The sequence below is a fragment of the Grampus griseus genome, assembly GCF_964374135.1.
Source record: "Grampus griseus genome assembly, chromosome: 21".
Taxonomy (NCBI): Eukaryota; Metazoa; Chordata; class Mammalia; order Artiodactyla; family Delphinidae; genus Grampus; species Grampus griseus.
In genome coordinates, this window is record NC_139015.1 from 19,700,414 (window position 1) to 19,718,306 (window position 17,893).

At 34.3% G+C, this 17,893-nt stretch overlaps 1 protein-coding gene across 3 annotated transcripts in view; it reads left to right on the forward strand.

Annotated features, from left to right (window-relative positions):
• SGCZ (sarcoglycan zeta) overlaps positions 1-17,893 on the forward strand; it is a gene marked incomplete at both ends in the record, with an annotated part of 903,085 nt that overhangs the window by 588,001 nt on the left and 297,191 nt on the right. The window lies entirely within an intron of this gene.

The window sequence follows — 17,893 nt, forward strand, 5'->3', positions numbered from 1 at the left end:
ATTAAATCTCTATTTTACAAAAATCAGTAATTAGCAAAATCATTGTCTGATCCACAGATGAATTTTGCTTCAGTTTTTTGACCATGTACAATAAACCTATGAGGATGTCTTATCTGGGAAAAATTAGCTGCTTCAGCAAAGTCTAGTTTAGCCATTTTATATTTGCTGGCTAAATTCTTAAATTTCTCTACTCTGTCTTTAAACCATTCTGCCTTTGCTTAGAAACCTGATAGCTTCACATCCAAGCAGGTATCTTTCTTTGCTGACCAAATTGCTATTATTCTTTAGAACTCTGCATCCTCAGGGGTGAGTGGAAGGCTGGCTATTTAACTTCACTGATCTTCCGATGTGGGGCTGTCTTTTAAAAAAAAAAAAAAACAACTCTGCTGTGTATTGATTTAGCAAGAGTAGTTTCTTTCTGACTTCACGAATACCGAATTCTGACTAGAAAATGAGCCCAGCATCTGTCCACAGTGTAGGGCACTGCGGTTGTGTGCAGTAGGAGCCTGGGGGGCAGGTGGCCTAACCTTCCAAAGAGGAAAAACTATAACTGTGCAAATCATGATAAAACAGCATATGCTCATGGAGAAAAATGAGCTCAGCAAGAGTTCCATGTTTTCCAATACAGTGCAAATTCTGAAGGGTATTCATCAAAAAAAGGAATGAAAGACAAAGAGAAGATGGGCGGGACTCAGTGTGTTCCAGGATTAGAGAAAATAACTGCTTCCTAGACATGGATATATGTTCAGGGTCATTGATCAAGGCCTGTGAGCCTGTGGGTGGCTAGAGGTGGAGCTGGGGGCTACTAGGCAAATGATAGCTTTATGAGACTCTGGTAACACATGAACCATTCCTTTGTCCCGTACCCCCACCCCCCAAGAAAAAACAGTCTTGAGAATATCTGACACAAATGTCATTAATTCTATCTGTCGTCTTTTTGTTCTTCTGAGCTCTGCTCCTGTGTTCACTTACTCATGCCTTCTTTATTCGTGGTTTGTGTATCACACAGTAGGGACAACATGTATACCCCTGCAGATTTTTTTATGCTCTCTTAACTATCAGGCAAACTAGCAGTTGCTGACAGCAAGTTCTTCAACATCATTTTTCAAAAAAAAAATTTTTTTCTTAAAGAGAAGAAGAGTAGATTTTTCTCCAAGTCTTCCAATTTCAAGCATTCTTTTTCCTCTATCAAGAGACATCTTTAAAAAGCTCATGAAAAATAGGATCAACTCTCTCACCTTAGGGAGCCTTGATCCTATCCAGTGACCAGGCCACAGGAATTTTCAGATTAAATGCATGTATGTTTATGAAGCATGTTTAAATTAATTAAGAAAATAGACTTAAAATGCGTAATTTCATGGCTGCATGCATCAGCCTCCCAATACCTTGCCCCATGCTGAGGCCAAAGCTGGATAAGCCATTCAGGGAAAATAACTGAACCGTCATCTTTGTCCTCCAGATCCTCACAGGCCTCTGGGTCTCTGTTACCTATGGAGCTATCTAATTTGAACCTCAGCTGGCCAAAATGTAAATGTCAACATATTCCTTGGGATAATGAAAAGGAATTTATTTCTGTAGGAATCTTGACATTTATTTACTTATTTTAATTTAGGCATATCTTTCTTTTTTGTTGTTTTTTAAATCACAATTTTATTTTTTTATAATCGAAATAGAAAACTATCCTTCCTTTAGCTATGTAAGCTATTTATATGTACCTGAAATAAATGGAAAGATAAAGTTGTAATTTTTGTATCAAGATAATTTTTATAAGGTAACATATTCTTTATATCCATGCAGAGATTCGTAATTGTTCAGAAAAATTCCAAATTACTTAGTAATTGCAGATTTTAGCAGTCCTAAATACTACACATCAGATTAAGCTGCATGTACTTGCATAGTGAAATAATTTGTAATCCTCTTACATTAGAGCAGTAAAAAAAAATCAACTTTAGTTTTCACTAGTACATTAGGATTGTACCTATCTCTAGAATGAATACCAAAAACCACTTGCCATACTATAGTGAGAAGTAGTAAATGGTGTGTAAATTGTTTAGGGAGTGTTATTGATCTGCACAAAATGTATTTCACTTTCATTACAACTGTTGCCATTCAATACATGGAAATATGTGGCTGTTAACATCTCTTATTTGGGCAAACTTGACATGTTATTGCTCTCAAAATATTGTGTTTCCAGCACAGCACGTGTAGCTGCCAACCTGTTCTATGATGCTTCTTTGGGTCCATCATTATGACCAGTATTACACATGATCTCTATGGTTGATATGACCTTATTCTGTTTCTCATTTTGTGGAAAATAATATCACTCTACTATTGAGATATCCAGCTGCAGAAAATCAAGAAAAAGGAAATGACTTTATACCACAGGGTGAAAAACTGAGGGTAGATATAAACAATAATTTCCTGGCTGTGAGAGTTGGTAAGTGTAGGCATGAGTTGTAAGGGAGAGATTTTGAAACAACATTCTCTCGAGATCAGTATAACCCAATTACAAGCTTCTGTTGTTGTTGTTTGGTTGTTTGGTATAATATCTTTGTGATTCAATATAATAAACTAGTCCAGCAGATATGTCAAACCAGACATTCTGCTGAGGCAATGTTCTTTTCTTCCAGTGCCCATGGTAAGTCAATTAGCTCTACACTTGAAAATTGAAAATGAATATAATAATAAAGTATTCATTTTAGTCATGAGAGTACTAAGTAAAAGTTGGTGGCATCCAACTGCAACTTAATTTGATTAGACATGTTCACAAGCCAGCAAAAGAAAGAATGGAAACTTAAGTGCCATTTATGAAGTGAAGATTGAGAGGAAGGTCATGAATGTTGTGACTGAAAAGTCAAGAGTACCCAGATATGGATAATAATTGAAGCAATCAATTAATTGAATAAATTAGAAAAAAAATTCTTAGAGGCTTATATGATGAGTGGGATGAATGTTGGATGAAGGGAAATCCCAGGAGAAGCTGGATTGAATATCTTAGTTTTTAAGGATTGAAAAGGAACTGGAACATTTTTAGTTCAACCATCCACGTATTTCTAGAGTTCACTCTGCAATGTTCTCTCTATTTGGTCACTCAGCATCTGCTTAAATCCTCCTTTGGTTGATAAGCAAACCATCCCATTATATCACTGGATAGTTTTGTTGTTATTGATATCTTGGTATCTTGTTGCAATCTTCCTGTATGTTAACTCCAGTCTTAGGATCCTAATTCCATTCTTTCAGTCTGACATCAATTTATCAATTAATCAAGACCACAATATGTTCCAATATACACACATATACATACATATATAAACAAACATGTACAAGTATACACATATATATACTTTCATACATATACACATCAAGGATATATATATCTTTGATCATATTGCATTTTACTGTCTAAAGATCAGAATATGTAAGAGATTCTTATGCAATCCCTTTGGTTTCCTTAGTTGCGACTTCCTTTTTTCATCTCATATTCTCTTTATTACATGTTTATAAGTATATGTGTACAAGATGATCAACCCTTTTATGATATCTTTCTGTTTATGGCTGTTGTCTATAGAGTCACTGATACCTTTTATCATATTTTCTTTTAGTGTACCTTTCTAAAGTTGAGATTGCACATAATACTATATTTAGCTTTCTGCTTTCTCACTTTTTAAAGCTAAATGTTTTTTTTTAAACTTTTGAATTTTCTTTGCCACTCTTTTTTTTTTTTTTAAAGAAGATGTTGTGGGTAAGAGTTTATTAATTAATTAATTTATTTTTGCTGTGTTGCGTCTTCATTTCTGTGCGAGGGCTTTCTCTAGTTGTGGCAAGCGGGGGCCGCTCTTCATCGCGGTGCGCGGGCCTCTCACTATCGCGGCCTCTCTTGTTATGGAGCACAGGCTCCAGACGCGCAGGCTCAATAGTTGTAGCTCACGGGCCTAGTTGCTCCACGGCATGTGGGATTTTCCCGGACCAGGGCTCGAACCCGTGTCCCCTGCATTAGCAGGCGGATTCTCAACCACTGCGCCACCAGGGAAGCCCTAAAGCTAAATGTTTTTAAAGTTAATTCGGGCGGAATATGAAATAATATACTTTTTCTGATTATTAAATCCTGTACTCCTTCTAATACTTTGGTAAATGACACATCACACATCCCCATCTCACACTTGTAACTATTTATTCCTTTTTTTGAAATCTTCATCAGTAACCAAGTGATGTATTATCTATAGCCATTTCCAATCTACCTAAGATGGCTAAAGTGTGTATGCAATATGCTATCATCTGTGTGTCCATCCAAAAACTTGCTACTCTCACAGTTTTCTTCATTTCACTTTCTAATAGGACCATTACTTTGGAATGAACTTTCCCATCTCCATTTATCCAACCAGTTCTTATATTTATCAAAGCTGTGTCCTAATCTCAGATGCATTTTATTTCTTACTCAGAATCTATGGATATGGATAAACATATGTGAAGCTTAAATATGAACTAACCATATTTCATTGATTTTTAATTGTTTTTTTCTCCTCTCCTTAGCATGTTTATCACAAAATATTTTCTTTCTGTATGACCTTGTTTATTGTCTGTTCCCCTCTCCACAAATGGAATATAAGCTCCGTGAGGCCTTCCACTGCTGTATTCCCAAAGCAGAGGATAATCCCTTCCAGATAATTAGCCCCTCACAAGTATTTGTGGGATAAATGTCAGTCTTTAATATTACCTGCGTTGAAAACCAGTTAGCTGTTCATTTCACTATGATGTGTGCCTTTCCAAAGGCCCAGCTTGACCTAGGAAGAATTGAGGCAAAACTACTAGTTATCCCAGGTCTCTTTGCTACTATTTAAGGTCTCATAAGCACAGGGGATGGTTCGTGGTCTATGCAGTGGTATTTATTAACTTCTACATTGAAAAAGCAGTTTTGTGTTCTAAACACCAAGATTAATAATGCCCAGTGGCTCCTGATTTAAGAGCCAACACATTCCAAGAAGGCAGGCCCAACCTTGATTATCCATTATCAGTGGTACAGAGAGCTGCCATTATTAACATTTATTTAATATGAAATATTTTATCCTACAAAAGAATATACATATATATATATTTAAGGCACAAATGATTATAATAACAATCATAAACAATGAAATGAACACTGTGCCACATCCCCCAGTTATAAAAATAAACATTACCAATGTCTCCTAACTCTATCTATAGAGAACCACATTCCTGAATGGTTTTTTTTTTGATTTTTTAGTTTCATGTGAGTGTATGTGTGTGTATAAACCTCAAACATTATATTGCTTTTAGGTCAGCAATCTGTTTGCAAGATTTATTCCTGTTAATGTGTATAGCTGCAATTTATTTAGTTACTGCTGTAAATTTCATTATGAGTCTACCTTATTTATTTATCAATTTTCCTTTTGAGTTATTTCCAAAGTATTTTTTGTTGTTTAATTTGCTCTCACAAACAGTGATCCTAAGAATATTTTTGTATATTGATAAGTGTAGTTGCAAATGTACAAGAGTTTCTCTAGGTTCTAGATTCTAGAGTGTATGTCTAGAAATATTGGCTTTTAACATGAATTTTTTTCCCTAAAGTGATTGAGTCAGTTTGCTACCACCACGAGCAACCTGTAAGGGTTTCTTTTGTTCTCCTTAACTCTTAACAGAGAACTGCCAGCTAAACTAAACTGCTACCTCTTAAGCCACAAATCTGACAGCCAGCTAGCTCATAAAGATCCTCTTTGTTTATTGGTTCGTTTGTTTATCTGGATGTCCCTTTCTGACAGATTTATTCCTTTATTTTTAGTCATATGTCTTATCTCTGCAATAGGATTTACTATGTTGTATTAGATGTATAATTATGGTTCATCTAAATATGTACTCTTCTCCACCCGTTTTCCCAAAGCCCCATTAATGTGGGAATTCCTCATGGAGCAGAATCGGGTCTTATTATCTTTTTTATCTTGGTATCTTTGCCAGGCACATAGTAGGTAATACATTATTTTCAGTTGACCATTACATCACTTATTACAATCCCTCTAGAAAACGTAATCAGAACCTCAAGTGTGAGAGAAACTAACTGTGTTTCCTGACTTCCAGCCTCTCTTGGGAGGGAAACTTCTGCAGTGGAGGCTCAGCCTGCCCACCACACTCATAACTTCCCCAAGTCTCTTCATTAGCAATTGAAATCAATGGAATATTGAGATTGTCTAGAGAAATTTGTTGACCCAGCTTGGTCTCATCTTAAGGATATTTGCGATTTTCTAAATTTACTTTGATCAAAAAAAATAAAAAGATACAAATAAAAATAAAAGATACAAATAATTAGTGGGGACAAAATAAGTCCCCACTAATTATAAACTAGTCTCCGGTTACTGAAAAAAGATGAAATGGATCAATAACAGGAGAAAGTAGAAAAGGGGAAGAATTTTATTCAAGTGGCCCGCAGGGCAAAAGCAGGGGTGTGGGTTTTTATTTGCATTTCTCACAGAATTGTTATAAAACATGGACTCAGAATCAGACTTCCAAAACTTCTGAAGCTTATGCTCTTTATTCATTCCTTTCAAAAACCCACAGACATATCACCATCTGTTTTGTGTATGCAACAATTTAAGAATAGAACATGAATTCATTTTTATAACCATAACTATTATATAACCAAGGAAAAAGCTTGAGTCTCTACTACATATTGTTAAGATATTTTCCCATAGAAAATTGGTGTCAGTAGCAGATTCCCTTAGATTGCTTGTACTGCCAAAAACACCTCTCAGCATCCATGAGCAGTGGTTAAACGAATGAACTTTGGACCAGCCCTTTGCATCCAAATCCTGGTTTTACCACTGATTCGCTATGTTACCTTCAACAAATTAAACTGTGGTTCAGTTTCCTACTCTGTACAATGGGTGCAATATTATTCTTTTTATTAGATCGTTATAAACGTCAAAACAATTAAAATAATGAAAGTTCTTCAGAAGTGCCTGGCATATCCTAACAGCTAAGATTTTGCCATTATTATTATTATTATTATTACTCTTATTTCTGCTGTTCTGACTTCTCAGTTATTCCATACATCATGTGAGTTAACGATTTTTTTCTATTAATGTTGAGCATAAAACAGTCCTAGAAATGTAAAAAGGTCTAAAAACATGTGTATTAATGAATAAGTAGTAAAGAAATGAGGGTGTTTATAAACTTGTTTCATACTAATAATATGCATAAAGGTTAAGAGCATGAGCTATGGAGACAGACAGCCTGATTCCCATTCTGGCTCCAGAACAGCTGCTTAGAAGGATGGTCTTGTGTGAGTCACTTAACCTCTCTAACTCCAGTTTCTTCATCTGCAAAATGGTCAATGGTGTTGACCCATAGACATATTAGAAGTAATAAGCGAGTGAACTCTTATAAAAGTGCTTAACATAGAGCCTCAGAGTAAGTACTAATTAGTGCTAGCTATATGTAATGACCTACATTATTTCCAGGCTGTGATTAGCTGTTCATAATGATTAGCTGTTCATAATTAGTTATTTATTTTATAGGATACATTGTATAAGAGAAAATGTCTTACTTCCTTGGGATGATGGATGGATAATAAAGATTTCTTTTGAAATTCTAAGTTGACACTCAGATATAAAAATTTACCCAAAACTTTTAAGAGGAACAGTTCAGCTGTCAAAACGTCATCATGGTTTGGATGACCCTAAGACGTTTAGTTTGAAAATGTGCATTACCTGAAAGGGACCCTACTGGCCTGTCTGAATGGTGGAGCTTATTTTCCAGAGCTAATCTCTTTTTTGAACCATTTTGACAAATATACTACTTAAAAATTGGATGACAGAGTGGGATTTCTGTTTTTGATCCTAAATGTTCTGAGTTTCTTTAACGTTCAGAGCTTTAAATGCTTACCTGATAGAGATATTGCATTCTGAATTATAGCCCTTAGGTTATAACTTTTAAATCTGGGAGTGAAAGTTTGAGATGCCCTGCAGCCCATATTTATTTAGCATGTAGTTTGTATTCAGCCAGATTATATGCTTTATAGACCAGACCTTACTGAATTTCACAACACTGCAAATTAAATATTATATCCCCTTTGGCAGTTGAAGACACAGAGGCTTAGGGAAATTAGATAAACTTCCCCAGGTCACACTGATGAGCAAGGTTAGAAGCTCGGGCTCTACAGTTTTAAAGTTCATGCTCTTTTTGCCACCTTTCACTGCATTAATGTTATCAAGATTCGGTTAAAATTCAATTAGTTCAATGTTCTTCATTAAATAATTTACTTTCCTGTCTACTTTAGTGCATTCACACAATACCATTAGATACATAACTATGACATCACTGCTTTTTAAGTATATTTAATATTCATTGGACAAAAGATACCTCAATCCTCTGAACTATTTTAATTTAATGGGGAATCGCGCCTAATCTCTCATAGTCAGTGAGTAATTAGAACAGTGAAAACTCTTCTGTAAGTTCCAAACATGACTATCTTTTGAGTTTGCCAGAATGAGCATTAAGCTTAATTTCTGGATAGAGAAATGGTGCTTATTAATGGCACCTTTATAAAAGGGACAATGATTTTCATAAAGGCTGTTTTATCCCTGTGTGACTCCAATCTAGTCTTTGCCCTCGTTAAACTATATTTTGCTGAGGAGTAACTAATTGCTCATGGTGAAAAACCATTCTGAAGGTGATTTAGGACCATAGCTTTTGTCCACCTTTCTGGGCTGCCATTTCCATTTTTTCCAGTTAATTCCTCAGTACATGAATCATGGCTCCCGCCCCAAGCCAGGGTGGGTGGGGTGCTATCTTCTGTGGCATGACGACCACTCCACAGGGGGAGTGCCAGCAGTGGGAGCCCACCTGCCGGAGAGCCATCCGGCCTGCACCGCCCCTCCGTGTGGCGTGTGTGGATTTACTACAGAATTTATGAGAGTGAATAGTACAGTTAATGTTGCAAGACTGCTTCCATTATAACTCTCTGTTTGTACCTCCTCATAATTTTCTGACAAATTGTCCCTCTCAGGTGAAATCATTCATGCTTAGTCTTAGCCTAGCAGGACATTTCCTTCCCTTGCCTTTAGAAAGAAAAATTTAGTCACTTTTATCCAAGTTCAAACAAGTACCAAGCAGTCATTCCTTTGACTGAATTAAAGTACAAAAACAGGGGCATAAGATAAACCGTGAACTCTACATGGCATGTGCTAAATGAACTACATTAGAATACCAGATATTTTGCAGGAGAAAACAAAGAATTAAGAAAATCAGCCATTGAATAGAAAGTTATAGCAAGTACAGACTTGTTAGTTCATATGTTTTTATAATACAGAGAGATGGAAAAGACTTTTTTTCAGTGCCTGTTTTACACAGAGAAGATGGAAATCCAGAAAGATAAAATCACTCACCCATGTTGGTGACTTGCAACCAGACTATAAAATGTGTTAGATCACATTGAACTTAATGTAATAAGTGCATTGTGCTTGTCCTCACATGTAATAGCATATAGTATGACCTATACTTTGACTAACTTAGTAGGAAATTTAGAGGGAATTTTAAGTTTTAAAATGAAACAATGCTAATTATCTTAAGAAGAGTTAACATTTTGCTATTTTGTAAAAAAAATGAAGCAACCATTTGTTTTTCAAAAGCCTAATTGAAATGTCATATTTGTTTCTAAGAAAATATATTTTTAATAAAGGTCATCTTTTAGGCAGGGATTCATATGAATTTAATTTAAATAATAATTTCACCATAGACCTTCTTGTTAGTTTGTAAACTCATTCCCAGATCAAATATATGTTAGTACTACATAATAAATTAATAGTACTATACAACACGTTAACACTATTTATTATAAGCAGATTTAGTTTGCTAAATAGTTTAATATTTAGTTTTAAATCTTTCCAGAAATTCACCATTACAGCGCCTCTGCAGATACTTACACTGTTTCAGAAGCTGTTTATATCAGCTGATGGCTATCATCTTTGGGGTAGCTCACAGCTTCCTTCCCAAAGCATGCATGACGGTCCATAATACAACTTCAACAGTGTTCAGCTGGGGCTTCCCTGGTGGCGCAGTGGTTGGGCGTCTGCCTGCCGATGCGGGGGACGCGGGTTCGTGCCCCAGGCCAGGGGGATCCCGCGTGCCGCGGAGCGGCTGGGCCCGTGGGCCATGGCCGCTGGGCCTGCGCGTCCGGAGCCTGGGCTCCGCAATGGGAGAGGCCACGACGGTGCGAGGTCCGCGTACTGCAAAAAAAAAAAAAAAAAAAAAAAACAGTGTTCAGCTGTATTCCAACTTGTAAATTCCACTGAATAATGTCATTAGAGAATTATATATCTGTTCTCTCATGATTCACGTATTTCTGCTATTGAAAATTGTGTATATTTCTGAGCTTAAGAAATTTTGAAATAGGCTAAGCCTCTGTTATCTCTCATATCCTCTTTATTTCTTCTTGATCAAGGGGTTAACTTAAACTAAACAGAAAAAGCACTGGGCATTTGTTAAAAGTCTTCATATAAATTGACCAAGTTTATCTCCTGATGCTAGTTTTAGTTTTAGTCGGAGGAGGGAAGTGTAAAACCTAAATTTCAGCATGACCCAAATATGCATGTGTGTGCACTTGTTACAAAAGAAGTATTTATTTTCAGTGTTCATTAAAGTCCAAAAAATTTGATTATTAAGAAGCAATACAAATTGCTTAAACAATGTGTAAAAACCTGTGTGCATCTCCACTGTAATATGCCTTTTAATCTCACTTCCAGTGAGTTGCAATTTTATGAATTGGACTCTGTTTTTCGGTTAACCTAGTTAATTTTTCTCTGATATGCTTCAGTCTTGATTGATGACTTAAAAGCAATCTTGTCACTTTATGTTTCTCTAAGAGCTCTGGTTAGTGAGCTGCAAAAAAACAGACAAAATAACCAGATTTGCACTAGGAAGACTCTTATAAATTTATTTAAAATACCTGAATACCTAGGTATTTAAAGAAACATAGGAATTGGTGTTAGTAAAGAAGGAAAGGGAACAAGTATTCATGCAACAGTTTGTTAGGTACTTTACATAGTTTGTGTTACATAGTAGGACATTCCCATGAGATGCATATTATTATCTCTTTTAAAATAAAAAACTTTGCCCAAATTCACGTAATTAAAAAGTGACTGAATTAATGTTTGAATATTTGTTTATCTAACACCACAGGCTTCACCTGCTTAGGAATCATTCTACTGTTGATGTTATTCACACGTCAGTGTAGCCAAAATACAATTTTTCTACATAAGCAATATTCTACTATTCGACAATAATTTAATAAGTTCACATATAAGACCTCATACATTTTTATAGGGGCATGAGATTGAATATTTTCTAGTTAATTTTGAAATGGGGTGAGGTTCTTACTTTACTGTCTGCTAATATTAGTTTATGTTCTGTTTCTCTATTTTTGATTCATTATCATATTCATAGTATATTAATTATAACAGAACTGCAGAATCATGATACTTGCTATAACTTTTTCTGCCATTTGTACAAATAAGAAATGTGAGCTCTGTTTTAACTATAGGCATACTCAACTTTTCATATACTAACAGGCATTTTAAACAAGTTCAATGTATTGGTGATCTGTTGCCACAAGAATGCTGTGTAACGGACACAAATCCCAGTAGCTTAAAATAATCAACATTAATTTAAATCGGGAATCTGTGGATTAACTGGGTGATTCCGTCGTCTGATGTTGGTAGCACTTCCTCATGGGTCTGCAGTCAGCTGTCCTAGCCAGCTTGTAGCTTGGCTGGTTTAGGATGCCTCATCCCCATACTTGACAGTCATTTCACTTGGATCACATGTCTTTCTTCCTCCAGTAAACTAGCCATTGTTAAACAGGTTAGAAGTTCCAAGGAAGAGCGTAGATATATGCAAGACCTCTAGATGTCTAAGACCCAAACTCGTCGGCCGTCATCACTCAAGTCTGAGCCTTCTATTAGCCAAAGAAAGTCACATGTGCAGTCAAGATTCATAGGATGAATAGACTCCACTTCACTTGTATCCTAAGAAATGCAATTAAAACAAGAGCTAAATATCTCTTTTATTTTTAGAATTTCAAATAGGCTTGATTTTTTTTTTTTTACAGCACTTTTAGGTTCACAGCAAGTACAGAGTTCCCTCATGCCCTCTGACCCCACACATGTACACCATCAACATCTCCACCGTAGAGGCACATGTGTTAAAATCAGTGGACACATCATGGATTACCCAAAATGAATAGTTTACATCAGGATTCACACTTGATGTTATACATTCTGTGGGTTTGGACAATTAAACAATGACATGTGTCAAACATGATATAATAGTATCATACAGAGCAGTTTCACTGATATAAAATTCCTCTGTCCTCTACCTATTCATCCCCGCCTCTCCACTAATACCGGAAATCCCCAAAACCTGGCAACCCTCCATAGTGTTGCCAGTTTTCTGGTGCGTTTCATAGTGCGTTTTCTAGAATGTCGTGTTGTTGAAATTATACAGCATGTAGCCTTTTCAGATTGGCTTTTTTCACTTGGTTAAACGCATTTAAGTTTCCTCCATGTATTTCATGGCTTGACAACTCATTTCTTTTTAGTGTTAAATAATTGTCTGGATGTACCACAATTTACTTATACATTCACCTACTGAAGGGCATGTTGATTGCTTCCAGGTTTTGGCAATCATGAATAAAGCTCCTGTAAACATCCACGTGCAGGTTTTTGTGTGAACGTAACTTTTCAATGCCTTTGAGTTATACCAAAGAGCATGATTGTTGGGTCATATGGTAGGAGTATGTTTAGTTTTGTGAGAAACTGCCAAGCGGCCATCCACAGTGGCTGCACCATTTTGCATTTCCACCAGCGGTGAATGGGGGTGTTTGTTGCTCCACAGCTTCACAAGCATTTGGTGTTGTCAGTGTTTTAAGTACCATTTTCAAACTTATCAAATTACCATATATTTATTATTTTCCCTTTAGTACTGGTTTACCTGCAGAAATATTACACACTTTAATATGTCTATATTCAATATATATGTGTATATATGTGCATGTGTATGTGTGTATCTATATTTAGATGCAAATACACCACATACTTACTTTTATAATCACCAGATATCCTACAGCTTAAAGATAGTTACCCTGAAGTTTTATTAAAAGTAATGACAATATTAAATCATTGCTTGACAGCACAAAAGGGTTTTTCCTTTCCTTTATAAAGAATAATTTGAAACGTACAATTGTTTAGAATTCTAGGCCTTTAGAGTAACTTGACATCAGGTATGTACCCTAAGAAAATAATCAGAAGAGTAGAGAAAAATTTATGTCCAAATAAGTATATCTTCTGTATGTAAAAAGCAACATAAAGATCTAAACACAAGAGGGAGTTAAGGTTATAGTAATAAATTTATGTATGCAATATTAATCATTAAAAATTAAGTTCCAAAATCATATTAATGATTTTGAATAAGTGTTTATACTATAGAATCAAGTAAAAAGACATATTTAAAATAACATATGCAGTATTATATCATCTCTAAAAAGAGTTGCTTAGAAAAATATTGGTTTGGCCAAAAACTTCGTTCTGGTTTTTGTATGTTACAGAAAAACCTGAACGAACTTTTTGGCCAACCCAGTATCTTAAATAAAAGCAAAATATTAAATAGTAATTACCTTTTAGTGGTGCTCTTATAAGTTTCTTTTTCCAACTTTCTTCTTGTACTTTTTTGTAAACTTTATTCAGTGGCTATGTATTTTATAATCAGTAGAAATCTGTGTGAACCATAGTGAGTTCACTATACTCAATATAAAAAGGCTTGTTTTCTTTTCTGGAATTAAATCCAAAACTATGGGTTATTGGTGAAATCTAAATGTTTTAAAGACCTTATGAAATAATAATGGGAACTTAAAAATACTACTGTGCCAATTGTCTTGTTTTACTTAAGAAAATGGAGAAATTAGTATTTGATTTTCAGAGACAACAAGCTATTTTCTTTAGGATGAAATTAGACTTTCATCTGCCAAGATGGGACCAATCCATATTTTACAAAAGACACACCTGATCCTAGATCAGCACCTTTTTCTGATGTCTGCCTTCTAAAAATAATATTAATTGCATCAGAAAAATCTTACTGACCTGGAAAAACCCATATGGAAATCTAATCTTGAGTTATGAGCCATTGAATATTAGATCAAGAAATATTTTCATTTTCCTCATCAATGATTTTTATATGAAAGTGAATTTAGTCCCTAGGAAACAGATTAAGCTGTGTAACTAGACTTCTGACCTCTATTTTCCCTCTGGGTGGGAAGAAGCCTAACCTGACTGCCCTGATTATATTTTATTAATGATGAAAGTACTTGACTTTTCCTCTGGCTGACTAGGTCTGATTCCTATACATACAGTGATATATGTGCATATTTTAAAACAGGGCGTTGCTTTCTGCTTTTTTCAATTGGTAGCTTCATTCAGTTAACTTGACTTGATAATTTTGTTGTGAATATTCTTTACTTTTGCTTAAATCCAAAATAAGCTTATAAGTCTTATAAAGTAGCAAAACTTATGTAGTTCTACCACAACCACTGTGTGGACTACCTCCTTCATTTATTTAACTGATGTATTGTATCCAATCAAGACTCCTATTTAGAATTCAATCCATGTTTTGCATGAAGAGCTGTGTTCATGAAGCCAATAAACAATATATATTCAGTTCTTCCTAAAAATCATGTTTAAAGTAGCAAGTGCAATATACTATTACTCTGAAATAGTTTTCCAATTGTAATCTTATTTTAATAAAAATTGTGAAAGATAACAAATCATTCACTAAATAAACACTTTTATTTGTATTTCCCCCCTTCTAAAAATAAATAACAGTGGTTTATTTCTTTAAAATTGTGGATAGGAATTCTTCCTGGGAATCATTTATCTCTAGCTCTATAAAATTTCCTACTATTAATTCTCCTAGTACTTGAGTAATTTTATACTCATTTGGCCTAAGCTTTTTAAGTGTCTCCCAAATGGAGGAATACTGAGATTGGAGGCAAACAAAAATTGCTGATGCCTTACAAAGTTTCGCCAATCAGAAAAATCAAGCAACTATGGAGTTTGGTTGATAATGATGTGTTGATGTAGGTTCATCAGTTGTAATAAATGTACCACTCTGGCTGGAATGCTGATAATGGGGAAGGGTGTCCATTTATGGGGGTAAGGGGTATATGAAAATCTCTGTATCTTTCATTACATTTTACTGTGAACCTAAAATGGCCATCAAAAAAGAAAATCTATTGACATTATATATAAAATATAAATATGTATACATTTTAAAAATCAACCAAAACCGTATTCCTGTACTTAATAGAGCTCTGGCCTTCCAATACAAAATGTCATGCTTAGTCATATCTACAGTAAAGAATAAATATATTCCCTTGATTGTTCACTAAACTGTGAATCTTGAGTTATTCCAGGGGCATTAATGTTGTTCGAGTCAACTCAATACAACTATTTGTATTATTCCTTGTAGACAATGTAGAGTGTAATTGGCTGATTTCTCTATTTTTTAGTTAAAAAATGCATTCTTAATGTTTTTTAGTAACCTGTTGATAGTTTAGGTATTGGTATGTCACCTTAAAGAAATAATTATGGAAGAGTTAGACCTGTTTTGTTGCCATTCCCCATATTGAATGTTGTCCCCCAAATCCTCCTTTAGCCCTTTAATTTAGCCCTTTGTGATACAAGTCTATACCTATAGAGGTTCATTTTGAGATATGGTAAGCTAATATTTGCAACCCTAATTTTGCAAATTGTATGGCTAGTGGAAGACATTAACATGTGATTCATATTAGTTCTCATTTTTTCTCCTGTAATCAATATGGAGACACTGACTTTACTCTTTTTATTTTAGAAAAAAATAACTTCTATCATAGCATCTTTCCACCAAAGGCAACTGACACTCTTTTTTAGTCAAATGTATTACCTGACACATTGATTTCTGATCAATGATGTAGCTCCATATTCTCAGAGAAGTCATATAATTCAGTAAATGTGCAACAAAAAGTTTGATAAGTCATTTTACCTTAATAATTTGTTTTATAAACTTTTGCTTATAAATTTTGTTTCATAAAGCTTCTGTTTCAGAAGATGTTATTTATAAACAGATATAGAAATTATCAATCTAAAATTTAAATCCATGATTCTGCGTCACTTCGGCATTGGCAGGGTATTGGTGAATAATTATTAAACATTGCTTTCCAGAATGCTGATAATTGGGTATTTGGGTAGCAAAATTGTAATTGCAAATCACCTATCCTTGAATTCCAGCATAATTCTGACAGGCTCTTGACAGCACACAATCAGTGTCTGCTCACGGCCACATCACAGTCATAAGCAAACACATAAACAACACGAAATAAAATCTTCGTTTTGAATCATTACAAAATTAAATATTTCAAGCAATACTACTATATTCCAACTAATAACCTGAATCTAAATTCTGAAACTCCAAGCAGAATTTAACAGTGTCAGCGATGCAAACCTGTCCTGACCTTTTGTTCTTTTTTGGTCTCTCAAATAAAACCTAGGAGCTAATTAGCCAGTGTTTGTGCCTGAGAGGAAGGAAGGGAAAGAGCAGTATATAATGTGTAAATTCTAAACTCCAGGTGCCTTAAATCTTTCTTGAATTTCTTGCTTTTTCTGCTTATTCTTTCTAGATTAGAACGAGAATAGAAATTAGCCCTCAGATAAAGCTGTGTTAATAAACTAAGGTCAGGTAAGTTTTTAATGTAAATTCAATAATTTACCTTCCAATAATTAGCAGAATTGGGAATGAGAAATGTAGATTGTTGTTTTGAATGTATGGTTAATATTTTACAGGTGTTTACTTTCTCTGACCTCTAGCTTCACACAATTCTAATTACATTTTAAAAATTTACCTCCATTTTATTGCATTCCTATACATGGACTCGTTAACTCAATAAATATTTAGAATATAGCAAAAATGAATTCATTGAAGAACAGTGTGGGAAAATACACCTAAAATCAATCGAAACAATACTACGTAAGGATAACTTTTTGGTATTAAATATTCATAATCAGCTTTTATAATCTGAGATTTCATGAATTTAAAATAATCATTCATTAATGTTTTACAAATTTTGTTTGGAAAACAACATTAGAATTATTTATGAGCTGACTTTTCTAAATTAATAGAATCTGCAAAATTAATGGAAAAGGTATATTTATGATATTAATGACACTACCATATTTTCTAGAGATCATTAAATTAAATTTGAAAATATACAGTATCTTGAAAATAAAATATGGAATAATATATTTTATCTTTATATAATGAATTTATAGCTTCATTTATTAATTGACACTTTGTCACATTATTTTCAGTGTAAGACAAACCATTATATTTCCCACAGAAATACTCTGGAAAATTATCTGAGCTGCCTGACTTAGAATTTATTATTTCATCTCAGTGATTAAGCTAAGGATTTAATTCTATTTACAGTAATCTCCTCCTTAAGATTCTGTGTTTGAATGGTATTTTTAACCTTGCTTACAAGAGTGCAACATATACTACTTATAATTACAAAGAATCAGACTTTTATAATCCTAATTTCTGAAGGAGATAGTTCTCTAGAGAGTAACCTAATAGAGAAGGTGTCTTGTTTGAGTTTTTTAATAAAATTAATAATATATCAAATTTGGCATTAAGTATATACATTTAATATATAAATGGACAGCTGCCATTTGCTATGAAAAGAAATTGTTTGCCAATTAAGCACAGCCTGAGACAATGCCTGTTAATATAAATGCATCTATTAAAAATAGCAGTGAATATTAATAGTCAAATGTTTTAGCTTTCAAAGAAACTTTTGCTTTTT